The sequence below is a fragment of the Mustela putorius genome, unplaced genomic scaffold (assembly GCF_011764305.1).
Source record: "Mustela putorius furo isolate JIRA1106 unplaced genomic scaffold, ASM1176430v1.1 tig00003853_pilon_pilon_pilon, whole genome shotgun sequence".
Classification (NCBI taxonomy): Eukaryota; Metazoa; Chordata; class Mammalia; order Carnivora; family Mustelidae; genus Mustela; species Mustela putorius.
Window position 1 is genome coordinate 27,413,047 of NW_025422005.1, and position 12,276 is coordinate 27,425,322.

The window sequence follows — 12,276 nt, forward strand, 5'->3', positions numbered from 1 at the left end:
ATAGAAGGCCAAGCAAAGAGAAGTTGCTGAATGTCTAATTAGAAGACTTTTGGCACTTGTCTTTAGGCATGAGGACAAAGGTGTGTTTAATATGCTTATATGAAGTCCATTGCTTTGCTTTCACTAATGCTGTAGCTCTTTTGTTTTTTGAGGGGTAATAACACCTTTTTTTTTTTTTTTTTGAGATCTTACGTATTTATTTGAGAGAAAGAGAGCAAGAGAGAGCACAGCGGGGAGGAGTAGGAGAAGCAGACACCTGCTGAATAGGGAGCCTGATGAGGGGCCCCATCCCAGGACCCTGGGATCAGGACCTGAGTGGAAGGCAGATACTGAACAGACTGAACCACCCAGGCGCCCCAGTAACTCAATTTTTTCCTTCTATTTTGATAACAAGGGCATTATAAATAAAGAATTGATAGAGGACATCAAAAGAGACTGCGTTCTAAAGTTAATCAGATTTCTTCACTACAGGGCTCCATTACATCCAGGCTTCCCCAATGTGTCTAAAAGATGTGTCCCTACAGTCTTGATTAATAGCTTTGGCTAGCAGACTGTGGGCTATCAGAAAAACACGTTAAAAATGGAGAAGATTGAGGAAGTTGGTCAGATGCCAGAGGGGGGTTGCCCACTAGAAAAAATTGGGTGAATTTTTGAAGATAAATTCTTGTTTCACGGGCACCTGGGTGGCTCACTGGGTTAAGCCTCTGCCTTTGGCTCAGGTCATGATAGCGGGGTCCTGGGATGGAGCCCCGCATTGGGCTCTCTTCTCAGCAGGGAGCCTGCTTCCCCCTCCCTCTCTGCCTTCTGCTCTGCCTACTTGTGATGTGTCTGTCGAGTAAATGAATAAAATCTTTAAAAAAAAAAAGAATAAATTCTTGTTTCAGATAAAATGAAGTGGTACTTTGTGTAGTCTTAAATTTTTTTTTTTAAGATTCTATTTAATTGAGATCATGAGTGGGGGGAAGGGTGGAGGGAGAGGGAGAGGCAGACTCCCTGCTGAGCAGGGAGCCCAGCATGGGGCTCAGTCCCAGGGACCTGAGCCAAAGGCAGATGCCCAGCTGACTGAGTCACCTAGGCGCCTGTTGAATGAGGCCTTTCTTGACCACTCTATAGGGTATTCCTTTCATCACCTCGCCACCCCCCAGCATATTATTACTGTGGGACATTATTTTATTTTTAAAATTTTATTTATTTATTAGGGCGAGAGTGTGCGCATGTGCTCCCAGAGGGAGGAGGAAAAGAAGGGGGACAAGCAGACTCTGCTGAGTGCAGAGTCTGACAGGGGGCTCAACCTCACACGTGACCCTGAGATCATGACCTGAGCTGAAATAAGAGTCAAAGGCTCAACTGACTGAGCCACCCAGGGGACCCCTGTGGGATGTTACTATAATCCACTATGTCTTCACCTCTGTAGAGAGTAAAGCAGAGATTTGTTTGATTCACTGCTGAGTTCCCACAGCTAGGATGTTCTCTGTCACCTAGAAGGGGCTTATTAAATACTAAAAGAAGGGTCAGTTATATGGGAAGACATATGCTGAATAAGGTTGGCAGTCTCTGGAAGTTCTCCCACTGTTACATCCTGATTTACTCAGATTCTGTTAAGCTACCAGTTGAAAATGATTTTGTATGGTGGTAGGTGACGAGATTGCAAAAGAGCAGGAAGGTACTTTCTGGAATAATAGAAATATTCCATATATATATATTTTAAAGCCCAACCTGGGGCTTGAACTCAACGACCCTGGGATCAAGACCTGAGCTGAGATCAAGAGTCAAGACGCTTAACTGACTGAGCCACCCAGGTGCCCCTGAAATACTCCATATTTTGGTTGGGGTAGTGTTTCACAGTATATTTTGTCAAAACTGACCAAACTGTTCTAGCAATGTGTACATCTTTTGTAAGTGAATTACTAAATTGATTTATAAAAATTGGTTTTCAAAACCCATTCTCTAAAGGCTGTTCTGTAAAACTGAAGTGACTGTCTAAGTAGTTTGTGATGGTGATTGGTTTTTCTTGAATTTTTACTAAGTTTAACCAAATATGGATTGGACAGGAGATTTTAAAATACCATTTGGAGTGAAGAGGGTGCGTAAGGAGCTATTGAGGGAAGAGACTGAGCTGGCAGAACTCTGAGCAGCCCTCCCATTTCAGTCAGAGCAGTTCTGCATTGATAGTTTTTTACTTAGGGGTTCTGCTTAACATTTCATTTTTACTTATTTAAAGGTTTATTTCTTTTCTTTCTTTTTTTTTTTTTTTTTAAGATTTTATTTATTTATTTGACAGAGATCACAAGTAGGCAGAGAGGCAGGCAGATAGAGAGGAGAGAGGAGGAAGCAGGCTCCCTGCTGAGCAGAGGGCCCGAGGCGGGGCTAGATCCCAGAACCCTGGGATCATGACCTGAGCCGAAAGCAGAGGCTTTAACCCACAGAGCCACTAAAGGTATATTTCTTTAAAGAAATTCACGTTGTTTTTCTTTTTTTAAGATTTTTTAAAAAAATTATTTATTTATTTGACAGAGCGGGATCACAAGTAGGCAGAGAGGCAGGCAGAAAGAGAGGGGGGAAGCAGGCTCCCTGCCAAGCAGAGAGCCCGGTATGGGGCTCGATCCCAGGACCCTGAGATCATGACCTGAGCTGAAGGCAGAGGCTTAACCCACTGAGCCACCCAGGTGCCTCTCATGTATTTTATTTTTTAAGATTTTATTTATTTGTCAGAGACAGAGTGCACACGTGCTTGCACAAGCAGGGGGAGTGGGAGGCAGAGGAAGAAGTAGGCTCCTTGCCAAGCAAGGAACATGATATAGGACTCATCCCAGGACCCTGGGATCATGACCTGAATTGAAGGCAGATGCTTAACTGCCTGAGCCACCTAGGTGTCCAGTTTTGTTTGTCTGTTTTTAAGATTTTATTAATTAGAGACATGGAGGGCACAGAGGGGGAATGAGAGGGAGAAGCAGATTCCCCAGAGAGCAGAGAGCCCGATGGGGGGCCTGTCCCAGGACCCTTGAGATCATGACCTGAGCCTCCCAGGTGCCCTCTCCCCTATCATTTTATTTTAAGTAGGCTACATACGCATTGTGGGGCTTGAACTCCAGACCCTAAGATTAACAGTTGCTTGCTCTGCTGAGCTAGCCGGGCGCCCTGAAATTTATTTTTAAAGTAATCTCTAGGGGCCCCTTGGTAGCTCATTTGGTTAAGCAACTGCATTCGGCTCAGGTCATGATCCCAGGGTTCAAGCCCTGCATCAGACTCTGTGCTCAACGGGGAGTCTGCTTCTCCCTCTGCCTCTGCCTGCTGCTCCCTCCGCTTGTGTTCTCTGTCTGTCAAATGAAAATAAAAATCTTCTGGGGCGCCTGGGTGTCTCAGTGGGCTAAGCCTCTGCCTTGGCTCTGGTCAGGATCTCAGAGTTTAGGGATTGAGCCCTGCATTGGGTTCTCTGCTCAGTGTTCCCCCCACCGCCCCCGCCTGCCTCTCTAAGATTTTTATTTATTTATTTATTTGGGGAGAAAGGACAGAAGGAGAGGAAGAGAGTCTCATGCAGACTCTGCACTGAGCATGGAGCCCAGTGTGGGGGTTGATCTCATAACCCTGAGATCACAACCTGAACTGAAACCCAATGGTCAGATGCCTAACTAAGCCAACCAGGTACCCCCAAAATAAAATCTTTTTAAAAAAAGAGGTAATCTGGGGCACCTGGGTGGCTCAGTGGGTTAGGCCGCTGCCTTCGGCTCAGGTCATGATCTCAGGGTCCTGGGATCGAGTCCCACATCGGGCTCTCTGCTCAGCAGGGAGCCTGCTTCCTCCTCTCTCTCTGCCTGCCTCTCTGCCTACTTGTGATCTTTCTCTGTCAAATAAATAAATAAAATCTTAAAAAAAAAAAAAAGAGGTAATCTCTACACCAATGTGGGGCTCAAACTAACGAATGCAAGATCAAGAGTTAGGTGCTCTACTGACTGAGCCAGCCAGGCACCCTAACATTTCTTTTCTTTTCTTTTTTTTTTTTTTAAGACTTTATTTATTTATTTGTAAGAGAGAGAACAAGCAGGGGGAGCAGCAGGCAGAGGGAGAAGCAAGCTCCCAGGTGAGCAAGGAACCGGATGCATGACTTGATCCCAGAACTCTGGGATCATGACCTGAGCTGAAGGCAGATGCCCAACCGACTGAGCCATCCAAACGTCCTGAATATCTTTTCTTGTAGAGAAGGAAGCTTAATTTTTTAAGATTTATCTATTTGAAAGTAAGAGAGCGCCTGCACACACAGGGATAGAGGGAGATAGAATCTTCAGCAGACTCCCCGCTGAGCATGGAACCTGAGGTGGGACATGATCTCATGAGCCTAGCTAGTTAGCATCATGACCTGACTTGAAATCAAGAGTCAGAGACTTAACCACCTGAGCCACCCGGGTACCCCTGCAGTTTTTTTAATGGAAAAATTTTTGATACGGTTCATCCAGAGTGCCAGCTTCCTGATAAAACCTGATAACCACTCTCATCATTAGTGAGTCATGTATTTGCATACATAAACTATGAATGTGAGTGAAAGGTAACACTTGAGTTTCAAAGTTATCAACTGAATTATTGCTGTGGTTATTTGGAAATTAAGATTTTATGTGATAGTCAAAAGTATACATAAACTGTAACAATATGTTACTGCAGCTAGAATTTTGACCTTGCCCTTCTCAGCTCATCTTATTCTGGTAACTAATCTGAGATCTGCCAACAAGAAACAGGTTACTTTCTGAGGAGAGCATCTTAGGTTTCGTGTTGGGTATTAATTTTCACAGCAAAACTAAAGGGGTACAGGCTTTGTCTTCTAGGTTATTCATCCTTCCTTTATTCCTTTTGGTGAATAAGAACCCATCATTGTTGAAATATATAAATCCTGGATACCCTTTTTTTCCCCCCTAAAAATCTTATTTATTTATTTGACAGAGGATAAGCAAGAGGAGCAGCAGGCAGAGGGAGAAGAAGCAGGCTCCCCAGTGAGCAGGGAGCCCAATGCAGGACTCAGGCCCAGGGCCCTGGGATCCTGACCTGAGTTGAAGGCAGATGCTTAACCAACTGAGCTACCCAGGCGCCCTGGTATACATATTGTCTCCTATCATAAAGCAGTATGTGTGCAAAACTTAGCTTTTCCTGTAGTAACTCTTGAGTAATCTAGTATCCTGTTGAAAATACTACCTTTTCCTGTTGAAAACTTACTCTTTTAGGTGTTTGGGTGGTTCAGTCGGTTAAGTATCCCATTCTTTTTTTTTAAATTTTATTTATTTATTGGACAGACAGAGATCACAAGTAGGCAGAGAGGCAGGCAGAGAGAGAAGGGGGGAAGCAGGCTCCTGCTGAGCAAAGAGCCTGATGCGGGGCTCGATCCCAGGACCCTGAGATCATGACCTGGGCCGAAAGCAGAGGTTTAACCCACTGAGCCACCCAGGAGCCCCAGGTGTCCCACTCTTAATTTGGCTCAGGTAATGATCTCATGATGATGGGATCCAGCCCTGCATTGGGCTCCCCATTCACTTAGTGTGGAACCTACTTGGGGTTCTCTCTGTCTCCGTCTGCGCCCCCCCCCCCCCCCGCTCATGTGCTCTCTCTCATGCTCATTCTCTCGCGCGCTCTCTCTGTCTCAGAAACAAACACAAACATACTTTTTCTTGGGGTGCCTGGCTGGTTAGTCCGTAGAGCATGCAGCTCCTAATCTTGGGAGTTGTGAGTTTGAACCCCATGTCAGGTGTGGAGATTACTTAAAATAAATAAAATAAATAAATAAAATATTTTAAAAAACTGCACAGCCTTTTTTTGACTACATTTCTTGTTATGTTATATAGTATTTAGTGTTTTTTTTTTCCTCTCATTGAGCAGTCAGCACCTGAACTGGATTTAATACAGAATAAGCCAAAATCCTAGGGATTTAGCCTGATCTCTGCTTTCCACTGTATAGATATTTGTGCATCAACTTAGTTTTTTGAAGATGATTCTGGAAACAGAATTAACTTTAAGGATTTGATTTTCTTTGTTGCTTGATGTTTATGTAAGTACATTGCTGAGGGAAAGAGCCTCTCCCTTCCAACTTCTTGGATTTTTTTTTTCTCTCCAGACTGCAACCTTTTAGAATATAATATGCTTTGTGGTTTACATATATCAGTTCATTTAGCTCTCACAATAGATTATAAGATTAGTGTAGCTACTTTTTAGAGATGGGCAAATCGGTAAAGGTTATGCTCAAGCCTGCACAAAACTGGAGTCAGGACGCTCATCCGCGTTAGTCTTGTGTTTGCAAGGCCCTTGCTCCTTACCACTCTGCCGGTGTTCAGCAGATAACATGGGCTTATCCTTCGATGTGGAGTTGTTTCTTTGATTTGACCCTAAGAACGTTGCTTTATGAATTCTATTTCACTCTTTAAAAGTGTTTGCAAAAATCTAAATGTGTTTGACCAAGAAGTTTATGAGGCACGCGGGAATGCTAGTACTCTTCTGTTGTCACTATCCTAGAGGATCTCTTTTCTCTGGAGGCTGAGAAAGGGAATCTAAAGGGAGCACCACCATAGCGTTCAGCATTGTATAAACCTTTTTTTCTTGCTTGAAAAAACATGGAATATGAAGACATCAAAAAATACAAAGAATAGTACAAGTGTTAGTGATATATTTAAGAGATCAATTTTATAAATTTATGAACTAAAACTCCACTTCTACAGTTCAGTCTTCTAGGATTGTCTCCTGTTCTCTCAACCATGTTTTTGTTTTTAGTGTTTAACATACTTCTGGTGTGGTGCCTGGGTGGCTCAGATGTTTGGCTCAGATGCCTTTGGCTCCCGTCAAGGTCCTGGGGTCCTGGGATGGAACCCTGTATGGGGCTCCCTGCTTGCTCAGTGGGGGACCTCCTTCTCCCTCTCCTCCTGCTCCCCCTGCTGTGCAAGATCTCTCGCTCTCTCTGTTAAATGTATAAATTAAAAAGAAAAAAACAGTTTGTAAAGGGACACGCAAATAAAATAACAAGGTACGGGTTTTTCTAGACTTGTCTTAAATATATATGCTTTCTGAGGCACCTGGGTGGCTCAGTGGGTTAAGCCTCTGCCTTCGGCTCACGTCATGATCTCATAGTCCTGGGCTCTCTGCCCCCCTCCCCACCCCCCTGGCTGCTCTGCCTACTTGTGATCTCTCTCTCTGTCAAATAAATAAATAAAATCTTAAAAAAAAAATACATGCTTTCCTGTACAAAATGTGGTATCATTCTTTTGTGGTTTTAAGCTTCATATGTTTAGTATTGATTTATTTTGGTAACTTTCTGCACAGGCTTGTGTGTAGGATTCATTTATGGTATATGTGTTTTTCATTTTCATTGCTGTACAGTTTTTTTTTTTTAAGATTTTATTTATTTGACAGAGATCACAAGCAGGCAGAGAGGCAGGCAGAGAGAGAGAGGGGGAAGCAGGCTCCCCACTGTGCAGAGAGCCCGATGCGGGGCTCAATCCCAGAACCCTGGGATCATGACCTGAGCCTAAGGCAGAGGCTTTAACCCACTGAGCCACCCAGGCGCCCCTGCTGTACAGTATTCACTGTATGAACATAACACTTAATCTATTTTTCTGTTGCTCGGTGCCACCAAAAAAATTTTTTTCTTTTAAGATTTTATTTATTTAAGAGTGGGAGAGAGAGCATGAGAGTGGGGAGGGTTAGAAGGAGAAGCAGATTCGTCTCTGAGCACGGAGCCCACTGTGGGACTCAATCCCAGAGGGGATTGCAATCTTAGCTGAAGGCAGAAGCTTAAGCTACTGAGCCACCCAGATGCCCCACTTTTTTTTTAAAGATTTGTTTGAGAGAGTACATGTACACGCCGTATGGGGTAGGGGCAGAGGGAGAGAATCTTTTAAGCAGACTCCCCGGTGAGTGTGGAGCCCCAGGTGAGGTTCGATCTCACGACCCATGAGATCATGACCTGAGCAGAAACCAAGAATTGAATGCTTAGCCAACTGAGCCACCCACTCAGAAATATTCTTGGTTTTATTTTCTGCTGACTTGTGAGAGTTTCTCTAGGGTTTTTGCCTAAAACTGTAATTGCTGGGTCATAGGATGTGTATCTGTCGCTCTTCTTTCGTTCTCTCTTCTTCCTTTCTCTCTTTTCTCCTCCCTCCCTCCCTCCCTTCCTTCCTTTCTTCCAGTTTCTTTTCTGTTTCTTAAGTAGGCTCTACTCCCAGTGTGGGGCTTGATCCAGAGTCTCATGCTGACTCAGCCAGCCAGGTGCCCCAGGATATGCATATCTTTATTAGGACACTAGCGCAGTATTTTCCTGAGAGATTATACCAGTTTATAGTCTCTCACAGACATTTCTGTCACTTAATGACATGATACTGTTAGATTTTACAGTTTTTGTCATTTTCTTCAAAAATTTTTAAATTTTAAATTTAAAAAATATTTTTAAAATTTTAAAGATTTTATTTATTTATTCATGAGAGACAGAGGGGCAGAGGCAGAGGGAGAAGTAGGCTCCCTGTGTGAGGTGTAGGACATGATCCCAGGACCCTGGGACCACGACCTGGGACCAAAGGCAGATGCTTAACCAACTGAGCAACACAGGCGCTCACAAGTTTTTTCATTCTTAGGAGTATGAAATATTTTATTGTAGTTTTAGATGGCATTTCTCTGATAGTGAAGATTAATCTTTTCTCTTTTAAATTTTAATTTTTTAATTTATTTTAAAGAGTTTATTTATGTATTTGCTGGGGGCTGGGGGAGAGGGAGCACAAGCAGGGAGAGCGCCTGTCAGAAAGAGAAGCAGGCTCCCTGTGGGTCTCAATCCCAGGGACCTGGTATCATGACCTGAGCCATAGGCAGATGCTTAACTGACTGAACCACCCAGGCACCCCTCATTTTGATTTTCTAAAACATATAGGTATTTATCAATCTCTACTTTTATGGTTTGTAACCAGAATATTTTGTTTGTAGTCCTTTTTCATAAGTTCATATAGATTCCTATATTTTCTTCTGTTTTATAAAAATGTTTTTTTAGAGAGTGTGAGTGTGTCAGGGGGCAGAGGGAGAAGGAGGAAGCAGACTCCCTGCAGAGCAGAGCCGAAGCGGCTTGATTTTATGACCCTGAGACCATGACCTGAGGCAGAATCAAGAGTCAGATGCTTAACTGACTGAGCCACCCAGGCACCCTGCTGTATTTTCTTTTAAAAGTTTCAGAGCTTCACCATCAGCGATCAGCATGTGTGTAGTGGCCTTTATAATCCTTTGCCAGGGCTTAAATCTTCTAAACTTTATGCATGAGAAATTGGAAAAATATTAATGTATCTAAAACCCAATTTCCAAGAAATAAAAAGCAGGATTGCTAAATCAGGGATGACATGAGTCATAAAACTCCATGTAAAAGAATCAGTTTAATAGGGGTACCTGGGTGGCTCAGTTGGTTAAGTGTCCAACTTGATTTTGGGTCAGGTCATGATGTCAGGGTTGTGAAATCAAGCTCCGCCTCACACGTAGGGCTCGCCACTCAGTCGAGAATTTCCTTGAGATTCTCCCTCTTAGGCCCCTCCCTTGCGTGCTGTCTCTCCAATAAATTTTTTTTTAAAAAATCAGCTTGACAGGGTGCCTGGGTGGCTCAGTGGGTTAAAGCCTCTGCCTTCGGCTCAGGTCATGGTCCCAGGGTCCTGGGATCGAGTCCCGCATCGGGCTCTCTGCTCCGTGGGGAGCCTGCTTCCTCTTCTCTCTGTCTCTCTGCCTGCCTCTCTGCAAACTTGTGATCCCTGTCTCAAATAAATAAATAAAATCTTTAAAAAAGAAAATCAACTTGACAGATGATACAGTTCTCTTAGTGACTATACCATTGTTGTAGTAATCTGTTTTCCTAGTTAAACTTAAGAATATAGGACTGATTCTGGTGAGCTGTTATATTACCTATAAATGCGATGGAATGAGATGCATTTTGTGAGGAACGTTCTGCTTAGGGGAATGGCTCAGTGCTCTTGGGAATTGGTATTTTGTGGGAAGAGGAGGCTTGAGCTTCCCTAAATTGTGTTTACAAATTGCTGTTGGGTTAATATTGGCTACAAATTTATTTTCTAGAATTAGAACCAGAGAATATGGACATTTTGGGATAGATTTCCAAAATTGTTGATGGGATTCTTTCTGATAGTTTAGTTGAAAATAAGTTAGTTTGGTGGTATTCTAAGAAGTAGTTATTGACTTTCATGTCAAACCTAGTAACTACTCCTGATTTGTAATTTAAAAAAGGAAAAACAAAAAATCTCCAAAGGTGATTGTTTTAATGGATTTTCCAGCATATGATCATATCTTCTTGTTTTTGATATTCTGTCATGAAGCTTGGTCTCTTTTCTGAAAATGAAAGCAGATGTGATTCATCTAAAAGTTGGTTGTCTTGGTCTAATGTCCTGGTGTAAATGGGTTGTTAATTAAATTCTGTTTTGGATGAAATTTTTTTAATAAAGCTAAGCAGTTGCGGAAGATAGACTCTGAATGTACCATCTTCTTTTCCACCTCTAAAATTAATAGTTTTTTGTTTACTGAAATTTTCTTTCAAATAGACCTTTAGTGAATTAGGTTTATTCTTATTCAGCATCCCCTATGGCTTCCAGTAGAGCACATTTTAGGATGGTTTAGGAATGTTTAAGACTGATTTCATCAGGCATATTAAAGAACTTTTTTCCTTAGATGGCAAGTAATGGAAGAAAGGTGAGGAATCAGAGCCATCTGGATGAAGTGCCTTAAGGTTCTTTAACAGGTAAACGATTAGCATGATGACATGAAAGAATTGGGACACGGATGGCCAAGGGCCTTAAGGCTCTAGTTTTAGGTCACCTTTTGGGTAAAACCCTTCTTTTTCTGTGCTTAGTTTCCCTTCTATAAACCTATGGTTGTGCTAGATACGATCTCTAGGAATGCTTCCAGTTCTTGCTGCTCTGTGACTCTTACTTCCAGTACTGTTTGTCCAAAATGGATACTCTTCTGGATAGTGTTTTTGCCTGTAAGTTAGAGTGGATTGTGGGTTCTTTTTTTTTTTTTCTTTAAAGATTTATTTATTTATTTATTTGACAGACAGAGATCACAAGTAGGCAGAGAGAGAGGAGGAAGCAGGCTCCCTGCTGAGCACAGAACCCCATGCGGGGCTCGATCCCAGGACCCTGGGGACCATGACCTGAACCAAAGGCAGCGGCTTTAACCCACTGAGCCACCCAGGTTCCCCGGATTGTGGGTTCTCAGTCGCAGGGCTCTCTGCTCTTCCACAAAGTCTGCTGTTGACTGCCTTGAGGCTTACACACCCTGTACGGGGTCTCGTGGTAGCAAATTTTGTCTTTATTCTAGCACTTCAAGTCACAGTTATTTTTTCAAATAACTTACTGAGATTTAGAAATAGATCCATAAATATGTAAGTGTGGGCCATCTGGAAGTTGTATTAATAACCAGGTTCTCAGTGTAATGTAAGAGAATAATGAGATAAACCCCTGTGTTGTATTGTAAGGACTTGGAAGGATACAGAGTTTCTGATTCATCTTTGTGCTTTCCATGGTGCCCAGGGAAGGAAATTAAGAATGATTTATTTATTTGTTTATTTATTTAAAATGTTATTTTTAAGTAGTCTCTACACATTGTGAAGCTTGAACTCATAACCCTGAGATCAAGAGTTGCACCAACTAAGCCAGCCAGGTGGCCCAAGAATTATTTATTACTATTATTTGAATGCTTGCTATATTACTAGGAACTGTACTAAAATTTAGATTTTTCCTCATTTAAATATTATAGCAGCTTATGAGGTAGTGTTACTCCTCTAATTTATAGATCAGGAAACTGAGGTAAGGAGATGTTTTAAACTAATTTTTACATGACTCCAGGGTCTATAATATTTCTTGCTTCGGTATGCTGCCTAACAAAGACGTCATTCATAGTGTGCTCATTGAGTGTTAACTGGGTGAAATACTTGTGAAATGTTTTAAAAAAAAGTTTAAGTTCATTGTTTTTGATCTTTATGATAGTATTTTTAGAAGAGACGGATTAGCCACTCCTGATAGGCCAACTGAATGTCTTAATAATAGGACATCCTCAAGGCAAGGTAACATGTGCTTGGGGGTTATGTTCCAAAATTTAAAAGTTAAATAAGGGAAGGGGACTGGAAGTTGGGTATAAGGAGGGTAGAGATTAGGAAGAGGACCACTTTTCATTGTCACTCTTGTACCATTTGACATTTTTACTGTGTATGTGCTCAGAAGAAAATTAGGTATGCAGAATTAAACACTTTGCTCAGGCAAATAAAAGCTTGGGTAGTAT

The 12,276-nt window shown here is 42.2% G+C and overlaps 1 protein-coding gene across 6 annotated transcripts in view; it reads left to right on the plus strand.

Moving 5' to 3' along the window:
* Positions 1 to 12,276, plus strand: part of THRAP3 (thyroid hormone receptor associated protein 3) — a 75,664-nt gene that overhangs the window by 4,587 nt on the left and 58,801 nt on the right. For 2 of the 6 annotated variants that reach the window (XM_045064201.1, XM_045064200.1), the window contains exon 2: positions 10,666 to 10,735. The exons of the other annotated variants lie outside the window; for them this stretch is intronic. The gene's annotated coding sequence lies outside the window, so the exon portion shown is untranslated. The remainder of the gene's footprint in view (positions 1 to 10,665; positions 10,736 to 12,276) is intronic. 6 annotated transcript variants of the gene reach the window in all.